This window comes from Trichosurus vulpecula, chromosome 1 (assembly GCF_011100635.1).
Source record: "Trichosurus vulpecula isolate mTriVul1 chromosome 1, mTriVul1.pri, whole genome shotgun sequence".
Lineage (NCBI taxonomy): Eukaryota > Metazoa > Chordata > Mammalia > Diprotodontia > Phalangeridae > Trichosurus > Trichosurus vulpecula.
In genome coordinates this window covers 510,494,400-510,509,092 of record NC_050573.1, presented here as the reverse complement: position 1 = coordinate 510,509,092, position 14,693 = coordinate 510,494,400, and positions in this window count along the sequence as shown.

The window sequence follows — 14,693 nt, the reverse complement described above, 5'->3', positions numbered from 1 at the left end:
TTCTGAGAGAGCAGGGATCTTGAAACCATAGCATTTCCCCTCAGCGGGAGAGAATAAAGAAGGGTCAGAGGAGGTCAGAGCAATCCTTCCTTGTTAGACATCTTCCTGGAGGAAGGATTGAAGAAAGCACTGGACCAGACAACTGTTCTTATTCCTTGTATGGTATAAATTTGCCTTAGACATTTCTTCTGGGAAGTAAGACATCCACTTCTGAAAGTCAGAGGCATGATGACAAAAGCTGTTTCTTCAAGGGCACATAATGCCTACTTCTGTGGGAGCAAGGGAGGTGGAAAAACCAATGCATGTGATGGTTGTGTGATTTTGGACCTTCTTTTAGGTAAAATGGGTGCCTTGATTAGAGCAATGGTACAGCAGGCCTTTTAAAGAAGAAAGATATGAGAACTTTGATGATGTGGTAGTGTACTTAACTGGCACTGCAATGCCATATTCCAAATAGATATCAATGGTAGATCTCTTGGCCTGAGATGGCTTATAGGTCACTTACTATATTCCAGACACTGTGCTAAGAACTAGTTATATAAATAAAGTCAAAAACAGTCAAAAACAGAGAGCAGGCTCTCAAGGACCTCTCAATCTAATTTTGTGGTACAAGTTAATCTAAACCTAAACTCTGCTAGACTGCTTTTCAAATTTCCCAAAAATTCTTGTTAAAGGAGACAACATAATCAAATTGGCAGTGGGAGGCAGGTTGAGAACTGTTCAGACTAGATCTGATATTAGATGGATGCTCTGATTGGCAGGTGGAGTATTGTTGGACAGGAGTAACTATCTGTTTTGTCCTTGGTGAAGGGGATAATATGGTCCTTCACCCACTGCCACAATATGGTGTCATTGCCCAAATGTTCATAGCAGTACTAGACTGAGTACTTAGCCTCTGCTCTTCTTGAAAGGTGTTATCCAAATTGTTTAGTTCAATAGAAGGTATTTTGTGTCTCTAATTGGAGCTGACATGATCCACAACATCAGGAGAGACATTAGTAAAATTCCTTCATTAATTCTGACCCCCAAAAGGTGAACCTTTAATTGCATAGTTCTGTTCTTTCCAGGCCCCAAACCACTAAGCCAAACTCATGGGCATTGCCCAGGAATCACTGTAGATAAAGATCTTATCCATTCCACATCCCTTCTATGCCAATCATGTGGTTTATAGCTCAGCCTGATGACAGGACTCACCAGAGCCTTCAGACTCCAGGGTACTTACCCATTGTTAGTGGCTTAGTGGCTGCCAAAGTCCAGTTATGCATGCCTCTCTAGTGTTGAGTGGAGTAAACTAGACAAAACATATAGGAAGGCTAGGTCCTTGTAGTCAGATCCCATTGAACTAATAGAAAAGACAAGTGGTCAGGCTGAGACTACAAACTTTACATATTGACAGAACCACAGGCTGTTGATGAAGGCCACTTACATTGGAGGGCCCTATTTGATCATGATCCTGAATATAGCATTTTCATTTAACCATAGAGACCACCCACATTGTTAAAGGGCTCATCTTGTATCACCCAACACATAAAAGCCAACTCTGGAAGGAGTGAAATTGCATGACCACATGCCATCTGGTTTGCAGCAGCTAGGACCTAGTAACAGATGAGCAATTGCTTTTGAAAAAGTGGAATAGTCAACAGATGCTTGGGGAACTTAAAGCTCCAGGACTCTCATGGCCATTTGGTCTAACCACCCTAAGTGCCTGCCAAAGACTCTTCGCGCCTGATTTTTATGGAAAGAAACCCCCAAAACATGGATCGCACAGGGTATGAGAATCCTGGATGGCCGTTTTTAGGCCTCCCAGGGTTATGACCTATTATGGACCCTGCACAAAAGAGAGAGATTCAAAGGTAACTTGGTAAATGGGGGCCACCAGTGAGGGATGTGAATTCTCTGTAACCTGAAGGAGTACAATAAGCTTCCGGGCTTCCTGTTTAGACTGTGATAGAGTATCATTATCTTGTTTGGAACTGTGACAAAAATCACTTGGGTTCTCCCCATCAACTGTATTTCCCCAAACTTGATGCAGTAGGCTGGGCCCTGGATTTCCATGTCCCTGATATGGGATACTGTCCTATACATTAATTTTGTTCACGCGAAAGCTTTTAGCTTGTCAATTTCATATATTAGAAACATTTTATCTTTTGTAAATGCCTCCACCCATTGCTTGATGAATAATTCATCCCCTAGTCATAGCTGTGAAAAGCTTCTGACCAAGTTTTCTTCTAATTGTTTTTTGGTATCTGGGGGTGGGGAACCTATGGCCTTGAAGACTGCACTTAAGGACTTTAAGGTCACACTTAAGACCTAGAAGTGTGGCCTTAAGGCTGCAGGTTTCCCCACCCCTGGTATATCCTTCCAAGTCATGTATCTATTTTAAGTTAAATGTGTCAATTGGTAGCAAGTGCTTACAATGTACCACATGCTATACTCAGCACTAAGTATACAAAGAAAGACAAAAATAGTCCCCACTCTTGAGGACCTCACAATCTAATATTATGGTATAAGTTGTTAATATAAACCTAAATTCTGCTAGACTGCTTTCCAATTTTCCCAATAATTGTTAAATAGGGAATTCTTTCCTAGATAATTTATATTTTCAGGTTTTCCCATATACTAGATTACTGAGTTCAGTTGTTTCTGATTCTTCCTTGTCTAGTCTGTTCCATTGATCTATTTTGCTATTTTTTAACCAGTACCAAATTGTTTTGGTTATTGCTTTATAATGATTACCACTTTGAGCCATGAAGTGCCATTCTTCCTTCCATTTCTACTTTTAAAAACTTATTTCCCTTGATGTTCTAGATTTTCTGTTTTAAATAATTTCTTCCTCTATCTCTGTAAGGCATCTTTTTGGTAGTTTGATTGATATAGAGCTAACCCTGTAGATTAATTTAGGTAATATTGTCATTTTTGTATTGGCATGACCTAGCCATGACAGCAAAATATACCTTTGGTTATTTATGTTGGTCTTTATTTCTTTAAGAAATATTTCCTAATTCTATCTACAATCAGTAGATTGACTCTAGTGCTTATGCAAATTATTCAATATCTCTAAGTCTCAATTCTTTTATCCAGAAAGTGGGAAAAGTAAATGCTTTTACTACTGACCTACAGGGCCAGCATGATAGAGAGCTAGTCTCAGAGCCAGGAAGTCCTGGGTTCAGTTTCTGCCTCTGACACAAATCCCAGCTTTGTGATTCTAAGCTTTCTTTCTTAGTGCTTAGTCAACACTCTAAACTGTATATAGATTACATAGGTGGTACCAATCTGCATTGGCAAATGGAAACTCCTTTTACCATCTGAGAAGAAACTATCCTCTACTATTGGGGAGAGGTAAATTGTAAGGTTTAAAGTACTCCATAAGTATGACTCATAATTATCATCCACAAAATGCTATTCATTAGGACTCTGCCACCACCCCCTTTCCACAAAATCCTGTCAGTAGACTGACTTTAATTTAGATGATTTTGACAATAACTACCATCAACTAGTGCTTCTTAGAAGTCTGATCTAATTTCTTCAGGACCAAATTTTTAATTCAATTGCTGTAGATTTTCTGAAGGGAGTCAGATCTGGAGGTTGGGGAACGGGTGTTTGTTACTAACAAGCAGATTCAAAGTGCGACAAGCACTGTTTTTAATTCCCCTGTGTCCTTCCACTAGATAGGTTTTGCTTTCATGTCATCACCATTGTCATGGCTATGATGCTAGCAATCAATTATATTCAAGGCCAGTTCCTCTGGGCTTCAAGAAACACGTATGTCTGTCATATCTTGCCTAGTAGCATCTTAATAGAAAGGATTCCAGAAAAGGTTTCTAACTACTTCAATTATTTCCCAATAGCAAGGAGTGTTTTTTCTCTCTAATGTCTTTTACATAAAAAGGAAACATCTCAAGATGGCTTCTTTGGTTTTCATTTTGTGAAGGTGTGACCACAGATGTGTGCAACGTTTTTTCACTGTCAAACTAAAGTGAGTCTCCTTTGAAGTCAAATTACTTAAGTAGAATAATGCTATGAAATGAAATTTTGCCAGTAGAAAGGATTCCTTTTTTAAAAATAGCTTATTTTAAAGATTGTTTTAATAGAATTTTTCTGTTATTTTTCATACATCACTATATATTCTCTTTGCTTTTTTGCTATCTTTCTTGCCCTTTTAGTAGAGTCCAAGCTTTTATTCAGATCCTGGAGAGATGATCCTGGAAAGATGGAGTCAGTTTGATCAATCAATCAATCAACCAAAATGCCTTTAAGAAGCACCTGCTATATGCCAGGCACTGTGTTAAGCACTTGAGGCACAAAGACAAAAGTGAAACAGTCCCTGGCCTTAAAGAGCTTACATTCTATCCAGATACAAATACAATGTGTGAGTATGACACACATGTATACATACATATATGTGTATGTATGTGTATGTGTGTGATAAATACTTTGATATATATGTGAAAATACTTTTTATTTTTGTTTGGTGGGGTCACTAGTAGTTAAGGAGATCAGAAAAAGCTTCATGTAGTTTTTCCAATGAGATATTTCACATTGTCTTCCATTTTTTCATTCCTTTGGTTCTGTTTGATAATATCTTGATTTCTTATAAAGTCACTAGCTTCCACTTGCTCCAATCTAATTTTTAAAGTACTATTTTCTTCAGTGGTCTTTTGGACCTCCTTTTCCATTTGGCTAATTCTGCCTTTCAAGGCATTCTTCTCCTCATTGGCTTTTTGGAGCTCTTTTGCCATTTGAGTTAGTCTATTTTTTAAGGTGTTGTTTTCTTCAGTGTATTTTTCAGTATTTTTTGGGTCTCCTTTAGCAAGTCATTGACTTGTTTTTCATGGTTTTCTCTCATCCTTCTCATTTCTCTTCCCAATTTTTCCTCTACTTCTCTAACTTGCTTTTCCAAATCCTTTTTGAGCTCTTCCATGGCCTGGGACCAGTTCATGTTTTTCTTGGAGGTTTCTGTTGTGGGCTCTTTGACTTTGTTAACTTATGTCTGTATTTTTTGGTCTTCTTTGTCACCAAAGAAAGAATCCAAAGTCTGAGACTGAATCTGGGTGCATTTTCGCTGCCTGGCCATATTCCCAACTAAAAAACTTGAGTTTTTCAGTGGGGTATGACTGCTTGTAGACTAAAGAGTTCTATGTTCCACGTTTGGGGGGGATGTGCCAGCTCTGCCACACCAGCACTGCTTCTTCCCCAAGAACCCCCAACCTGGACTGGGCTTAGATCTTCATCAGGCTGTGCACTCCTGCTCTGATCCGCCACTTAATTCCTCCCACCAGATGGGCCTAGGGCCGGAAGCAACAACAGCTGTAGCTGCCCCACCTCTGCTGCCCCCGGGGCTGGTAGCCGAACTGCGAACTCCTTCCACTCCTGCAGCTTTTCCCACTAACCTTCTCTGTTGTCTTTGGTGTTTGTGGGTTGAGAAGTCCGGTAACTGCCACAGCTCACTGATTCAGGGCGCTAGGGCCCCCTCCGACTGGCTCCTGGTCTGGTTGGTCCATGCTGCTCACACTGGGCTCTGCTCCGCTCCCAGCTCCCAGCTCCATGTGGGATAGACCTCACCCAGAGACCATCCAGGCTGTCTTGGGCTGGAGCCCTGCTTCTGTCTGCTGTTTTGTGGGTTCTGCCGTTCTAGAATTGGTTCAGAGCCATTTTTTATAGGTTTTTGGAGGGACTCGGCAGGGAGGTCATGCTAGTCCCTGCTTTCCAGCCGCCATCTTGGCTCTGCCCCGCCAGAAAAAGCTTCATGTAAAAGGTGGTATTTGAGCTTTGAAGAGATCTCAGGAGTCTAAGAAGCATGGATGAGAGGAAATGTAGTCCAGGCATGAGGTACAAAAACTGATGCAAAGACATAGGGAGTAAGAAATAGAATGTTTAAAATGAAGAGCAAGGAGGCCATCTAGGCTGGGACATAGGGTATCTGATGGGGAATAAGATGCAATAATTCTAGAAAGGAGGGAGGATGGCAGAGTAGGTCAGAAAATTCCAGGCTCTCAAGATTGCCCCCACAAAAGAGTTAAAATAACACCTTAGGGTGAACAAAGTGTGGGTAGAGACAAAGAAGAATAGGGGCACAACCAGGATCTTCCCAGGGCAATTTGAGAAGATGTGAAGAAAAATCCCAGAACCAGGCTTGGTCCCTTCAAGGAGTAAACACCTCCAGGTTAGTTTTCATTTTAACAACGAGCTGCAAGCTGCTTAAATAACTAGCGGCAAGTTGTGGGGTTAGTTGGTTTGAGAGGCTGCCTTGGCCCCAGCCAAAGGAAGTTTGTACCCCAGAATAGTGAGGGGAGTTGGGTGTTTGAGCCCAGGAAGATGGAGGGAACCTCCACTGACGAGGAACGCCAGACCCAGCTGTGCTGCAAAGAGTGGTGGGAGTGAGAAGGAACCAGCACACCGCCAGTGAGTGCAGAAGCAGTGGGTCAGAAAGCCCCTGGCTGTGGACACTTACAGGAAGTTGGAGGTTTGGCTTTGGTTCCAGGATAGAGGGGAGAACTGAAGATCTGGGGCAAGAGGCATCATTTCCTGTGCCAGAGGGCCAGAGATGATTACAAAAATCAAGCTATTACCACAAAAAATGCACAAAAGGAGAAAGAATCCAACCGTAGAAACCTATTACTGGAATAGAGATGACCAGGGTTCATCTTCAGAGGAGGGGATACTGAAGTAAAGAAACCCCAAAAGAATAATGTCAAGTGGTAACCTGCCCAAAAAGACTTTATAGAAGATCTTAAAAAAAGACTTTAAAAGTCAAATGACAGAGATGGTGGAAAAAGTAAAAAAATAAAAATTATCTGAGAAAAACAAGAAGGTTATGAAAGGAAAGTCAACCAATTAGTAAATGAGATATAGAATCTTAAGGAGGAAATGACACTTTGAAAATTAGAATTGGGTAAAGTGAAGCCAGTGAAATTATAAGAGATCAAGAAAAAATTAAACAAAACATGAATAGTGAAAAAATAGTAGAGAAAGTGAAACATCTTATAAGAAAAACAACAGATTTGGAGAATAGATCAAGAGGAGAAAATATAGAAATAATCGAACTAGATGGAAGTTATGATCAAAAAAAGGATCTTGATACCATAATACAAGAAATAATTAAAGAAAATTGTCCTGAAGCATTAGAACAAGGCAGGGAAGTAGAAATAGAAAAAAATCCATTGAACACCATTAGAAGAGATCCTATGAGGAAAACTCATAGGAATATCATAGTCAATTTCATAAACTTCCAGCTCAAGGATAGGATATCAAAAGCATCAAGATTAAAACCATTTAAATATGATGGTACCACGATTAGAATTACACAGGACCTAGCAGCAGAGACAATAAAGGACCACAGGTCTTGGAACACAATATATGGAAGAGCAAAAGACCTAGGGCTCCAGCTGAAAATATCATACCCTGAAAATTTAGGTATTATCTTTAATGAAAAAATGGACATCTGATAAACTCTCAGACTTTCAAGACTTTGTTAAAAAAAATCCTGAACTTAATAGAAGATTTGACATACAAGAACCAAGAAAAACATAAGGTACATATCAAAGACTGACTGTAAGGGATTCATAAGGACAGTTTACTTTTTATACAATATAAAATGTAAAAAGCATGTCTAAGATTCTTATTAATGATGGTGAGTTCATAAGAAAGAGGGGGGTAAACTTGAGTATGATATGAATTTAAAAAGTAAAACCATTTAGAAACAGCTAAAAAGAGTAACTATTTTATACAAATGAGGTGCAAGAGGAAGAAAGGATACAGAGGAATTAGATGGAAGAGGAGGGCTGGTAGTTCTGGTAACCTGCTTTCATTGGGAATGGATTTAAGAGGGAATACATATATATTTAGAAGAGTACAAAAGTCTTCTAAATTTAGAAGATATAAAATGGAAGGGGTATATAGAGTGGGGAGAGGACAAGGGAGGGATTTTTTCAGGGGAGAAGGAGGCAATAGGTAAAAGTGGATATAGAAGGGTGTTTAGATTTGTGGGAATGGAAGGACAGGGGAGGGATCCTTGAAGGGACATAGGCAAGTAATAGGAGGGCAAGGTAGCTGGTAGAAGTAGAGGAATCAGGAGGGGTAGGAAACAAGAGATATGCACAAATATAAAAACAAAGATCAGGAGTAGAGTATGTTTGGGAAAGTAAATGTCTATATATGTGTATATATATGTATGTGTGTATGTATATGTGTATGTATATATCTATAGCTACATAGAAGCATACCTAAACTTTATTGTAGCATTCAGGGGTAGGGTGTGGGGAGGGAAAAAAAAGAACGAAGTAAAAAAGTGCACAGCAGAGAACAAAAGAAAACTCACAAGGAAGCAAAGAAAAGATGATCAATTCTCAACACAACATGTATTATTTATCATACAGGCTTTCTTGAAATGAAAATCTATTATATATTTTGAATCCTCTCATGTTCTGCTATGTACACGACATGCTTTTTTTCCTTTCTTACTTTGTATTTAAGTTTCACTATTTAAGTTTATGATATGTTTTGTTCCTTTTCTCTATTCTGTGTTTGTGTTCTGGCCTTTGAGTCTAAAATAAAATAAAATTAAAAAAAAAAACCCAAGCAATAAAAAAAAAGAAAAAAAGAATTCTAGAAAGGAAGGATGGACCAAGACTGAAGGGTTTTGAATGCCAAACAGAGGAATCTGTATTTGGTCCTAGAGGCAATTGGAATCTACTGGAACTTTTTAAAGTGGAGGAATGACATGGTCAGAACTGTGCTCTAGGAATATCACTTGGGCTGCTGTGAAAAGGATAGATGGGTGAGGTAAGAGATTTGAGGCAAGAAAACCAGGGGACTATTACAGAAGTTCAGGTGAGAGGTAATGAGTTCCTGAACAAGAGTGGTGGCTACATAACTTGTAAGAAGAGGATAGATGTGTGAAATTGTCATGGAGAAAGCATTTACAATACTTGGAAGGTGATTGGAGGGAGAAGGAGTTATAGTTAAGAGGCAAAGATTGCTTGGAAATTGAAAACAATGGGTGGTTAGAAGGATGGTGGTGCTTTTAATAAGGAGAAGTTAGGCAGAGGGTTGGGTTTAGGGCAGGATCTGGGAAGGAGTAAAGAGTGAGCTCTCTTTGGAGTGGGTCATACTGTAGTGGTAATCAGGGTGGGGCTTTTTGCTGTTCTTCTCTAAAGTGCCTTTAATGATTCTGGCCTTTGTTTGAATGGGGCAGGTGAAGTGGAATCTTTTGTCTTGGAATGATTCTCAGCACTGAGACAACTGGGAGTCATTGATTGGAAACCAAGTATACGATAGTACTAGGGATTAATTAACTTCCCCATACCCTAAATGGGACTTTTCACTGTTTTTTGAGTGCTCCCCAGCAATGAGATAATTAAGTGCCCCAGGGCCCTGAGACAGGTATATAAGATATGAGATTGGTGTTTTGTTTTGTGGGTATACTCATTGAAAGAATATGAGTGACCAGACTCTGGCCAAGCCATTGAACCACTCCCCCCCCCCCCCAACACACACACACTTTGTAACTCAGACAGATAGATGTTGGTGCTTCCCTCGTAAGTATGAATTGTGACTTGAATCAGACAAGGTCTCTCTGTTGATGCTTGTAATTTCTGTTTGTTTTTGCCTTGAAGTTCAGGGGACTGATCTCCCCACCCCCCTACTAAGTGAATGATATATGTTTGTTTAATTAAACTGAGATTGTTAACCCCTTAAAGTTGCTTTCCTTAGAGAAGCAGATCAAAGACCTGTGTTGGCAACCCTTTCGTTGTGTTGGTTGTTGTTGGTCTTACACAGCCACAGTAGCTGCTAGCAGATTGTTGTTACAGATACCCATAGGACACCCAATGGGAAATGTCTGCTAAGGTATTAATGATACGGAAATGGATTTTAAGAGAGAGACCAGGACACTATATGTACGTATCCACATATACATGTATGTACGTATGTATGTACATATATAAATATAATATTATATATTTATTTTGCTTAGAAATGATAATCAAAGATTATAGAGTATATAGAGAAAAAAGGGCCCAGATCAGAGTTTTGGGGGTATACCTAAAGAGAGTAGTGTTGTTGTACCAGAAGCGAGCGAGACACACCACAGAGTATAAGTTTTAAGTGGAGAATTTATTAGCCGGCGGCCATCGGGGTACGGCACCACAAATCAATGGCAAATGTGTTGGGGTGATGGCTTGGCTTATATAGGATATGGGGGTACAGAGTAAGGGGGATGAGGAACAAAGGTCCTGGCTGATCAAAAGATTCAGTCAGGTTATTGTACTAGTGGGATAATCTCATTTACATTCCTTGGTGGAGTCACAGAGTCCCAGGGATATCTCCCAGGAAGGGTCCATCAAGTTATCTCTCAGTGGGATGGTCCTATCTATTGACATTCCAGGAAGGAACCAAGGAGTCTCAGGGATATCTGCTAGACAGGATCTGCCAGGTTATCTCTCAGTGGGATGGTCCTATCTATTGACATTTCAGGAAGGAGCCATGGAGTCCCAGGGGTTTGCTAAATACCAAAGATATCTGAATCCATTCTTTCTGGGGGGGCTTGTCAGTAGCTAGGGGTTACTCAGGGGTTCCTAATTTTCCTTGTATTACATTCCCCACTTTTTTTCTTCATGGGAATTTCAAATCCTTGAAAAAAGGAACGACCTGATGGGGCATAGCAATAAAAATTAGGAGGCCAACCAAAACGCTAAGCAGGGGTGACAATGAAAGAAACGCTAGGTCGTGGCCCCCAGGGGAAGGCCAGACCTAGTTGGAAGACTCAAGGAGAGTCCAAGGAGCCTCCCCAGGTACTGCACTCCAGAAATTTAAAAAATGGTATAAAACATCCCACATTTCCCAAAACATCCCATATTTCCCCCCCCTTTTTTTTTTGGTCAAAGGCAAACTGAAAGTTTTGCCTAAAGACCAATTAAAGGTATGGAAAAAAAAAAAACTCTATTTCCCACAGGGTGAAGTTTTAAAATCCCTATCTAGGTGGAGTCAGGTTTTCCCTTTTCTGTATTGGGACATCCCCAGGGATGGGCAGAAATTGTAAACTAACTGTAAGTAAGTAGAGGGAACATAATAAAAGTTCAGGAAAAACAGTCTTGGGAACACAAGGACGCAGAAGGGAAAAAAGCAGGTCTTTGCTCAGGTTCTGGTTCCGGATCCCGTGAGAAAGCCGTCCGTGTCCGGTGCTGTCCCTCCCAGGCTCTTGGAACCGCAGGGCGAGGTCTTCTATAGGCCCAGATGTCCACTCCTCACAATGTTCATTTAAAGCAGTACTTTAAAATCCCAGATGCCTGATTGTAGTTATCTGGTCCCTTGATAGTAAAAGAGAGTTCTGCTTCTCTGGTTCAGATCTAGAAATTCTCAGACAATTTTAACTTACTATAACTTACAGATACCTTACAAAGGGGATATATTTTCACCTGTACCACTATCTTATACAATTTTCTTGTATTAGCATCCAAATTTAAGATCTTATTACCAAAACACACTTAACAGCTCGAATTTCCAGAATTGATAAATTTTTAGAGCCAATCATACACATCTGTACATAATTGCCTTTTTTCAAAATTCACTATGCCTTCCTTTTATTAGACATTGATCACATTACATCTTTGCCTTATTTGCTTTGCCTAATCATTTTCCCTTTTGGAGGATGTTATCCCTATATTATTTCAATGTTTTATTTGGTCATGAACATAAGTTAAAATTGTAAGCTATTCATACCTGTATCCTATTATAATAACTCAGAGATATTTCAATGTTCATCTATTACCTAACAGATTTAGCATAGTGCTTACAAAACTTCTTGTTAATATAAATTTGCTATGAAAGAAACAAGGGACTATGTCAAATATCTTAACAGAAGGAAAAAACTTACTTCCTTAGCTCTGTTTGATTCCAGGCACGAGTCATATCTGATAGCCAATCTTATAGTCACCAGGTGCTGAAAGCAGGGCTTAGGTGTAACCAGGTGGGGACTTTCCTTTTCAGAAAGGAAATAGCAGAGTTGGGAAATAAAGTCAGGAAGATCCTACCTAGGCTGTGTCCAAGGTCGTCTTCACAACTGCTCCCAGGCAGACCCACCTAAAAAATTCTCAGCTTGTAACGCCTGCCATGCCATTACTGGCTTCATGTGACCTAGTCCTGTAATCAGAGCTTAAGACAATATTAAATTGTAGTCCCAAAAAATCTTAAATAGCAAATAAATATCCTTCAGATAAGACTGCCCAAATTTTATTGAGCTAATAATTATCAAATCAAGCTACATAACTTTTCCATCTTCTAAATACTTCCTCACTCTCATCTCCAACTTACTTTGACCATCTGAAACTATCATTCTCGGGACAAGAGGGGCTTAGCTAACTCCCATTTGTCCCCAAACTTTCTTATCTGCCTTTCCTATTTTCCCTCAACCTTAATTCACCTTTCCAAATCTTTCAAACCTAGTACTAAGTCTTCTTTACATTTCAACCATAAGACAAAACAACTCATAAGTTAGTACTTTCATTGTCATAACTGTGTATACTGGAATCCCATTCCAGCTTCTTAAACACACAAAGACACAAAAAAAAGGGGATTTGTTTTTTGTGATAACTCATTCTAAAAGAAGGAACACTTATTAAAAAGATCTGCCATCTCACCTCCCCCCTGAGGGTGGGTTCTTCTCCATCAGATGGCAGACTTCACTAATTAACTACTAGGCCAAACCCATCTCAAGTCTTAGTCTAATCTTATCAGTTTTTTTAAGAAGCCAGGTTGAAGGCTTCTTGACCCCTACTGTCCTCTTATTGCTGCCCCTCTCCTTTCCTTCCCTTCTGACAGGTGGGCTAAGGTGAAATTCTTTTCTTCTTATCTAAACTAAGGGCGGAGAGGAGTAAGGAATACAGACTGTCCTTTGGAACCTCCTTACTCAAAAAAAAAACTTGAATAAGACATTGAATGGGTGCTTCTATAGATAAGCATCAATTCTAATAATTCTAATAAGGATTTTTTATCCAGATGTTAAAAGGCATGCTCGCTAAACTTTCCTGAACGCAATTATTTAGAAGGTTTTAAAATGATAGACATCTCCTTTTTCCTTAAAGCAAATTAACCCTTAAATGCTGGAATTCATTAACTAAGTTGGTGCCAAATGTCCTCACTCTCAAATATTGCACAGAATTCCTAGACATTACAAAGTTCCTTAATCAAAAAGTGTTATAATGGGAGGACACTTAATTTCTATAAATTACATACTCAATTAATTAGCCTTATCACAATAATAAGGTTTACCAGGACTTAAAAAAAGCTTTTTCCATAAGAATTCCTCTACACAGAAAAGTCACACAAGATTGATAAGAATTCATGACTAGATGGTTTCAAAAGTTCTTGTTTCAGTTAATAACCTCAATTTCTTAATTAACTATGATTCTTAATCTAACAACATCCAGATTATAAGAGAAATTATTCTCTAACAGCACAGGTAATGCGATATTAACCAATTTGTATATAATAACTAACTTAGAAATAAGTACACCACAAGCAATTATCATGTATCTAAAACTTGAAACAGATTCCAATTAATTACCAATCTAGTGATCATAACTGAGTTGGATAAGCAAATCAAATCTGATTCATAACCACTAGTGGTAACATTTTAATTTCTAAGGCCCAATATTCTCTGCATTGTAAAAGATTACCACATTTTTCAATATTGCTGATACATCTGTTTGTCAAATTACACAATTTAGAAATGTACCAGTGCCTTAAACATAATTATGCATTTTAAAACTTGAAACAACCCTTTTATCAATTTAGGTGAACACATTTCTAAATCTCCTTGCTCAGAGAATCTTTCATATCATTATTTGAAACTATAACTTTAAATCACCAGATATATTCTCATAATAGAAACTTTTTCACACAGAAAGTCTGTTCTCATGGTTAAATATCAGTATTATTAATTATTTACTTGTTATAACCACATATAACAGTTCCAAATTTTATCACATCCCTTTAAAAAAACCCAATTCACATATATCAAAATCAGATTAAAATTGCTATAATATCATTTCTTACCACACAATGGTCTTCTCAAATTTCACAATCTAAGAGAATTTTTGGGAACACAATGCAAGTTTAGAAATACAGAAACAATAATTTTCAGATGATATCTATTGCATGTCCAGATACACATGTAGAAATTATTCAGCTTATTACTTTTGGTATTATATGTTAATGTATTAATATATAAATACATGTATCACATATATTAATACATTAACATCCCAAATACACTTTATTTAGCTGTATATTCTTCAGCACCACTACCTCTGGCCCAGGTATAGGAACTTTTGCCTGGCCATGAATGAACTTATGAAAGAAAGAGAAACTTAATTTTGCACCCACTTTTCCAAGCTTCATCTTATACAAAAATGCCTAAAAGGATTTTTTTTTTCCGGACTCCCAAGGAAGATAAGAGCAGGAAAAAAAATCCCTTTTAATTTTCTAAAGGGCTCCTCCCTAGGTGGGGCCTGGCAGCCCCTTGAGGGCAAGGAGCCTACCCTTCCAAGCACTAACTGACCAACCCTATTTCTTTACAAGTTTCCTTTTAGCTTCAGCTCTGATAACCTTTCACTGTGGAGGGTGGGGGAAGGGTGAGACCAGGAGCAGCACATGGCAGCCAAGAGGAGCACATGGACTCCTGACTAGACAGGTAA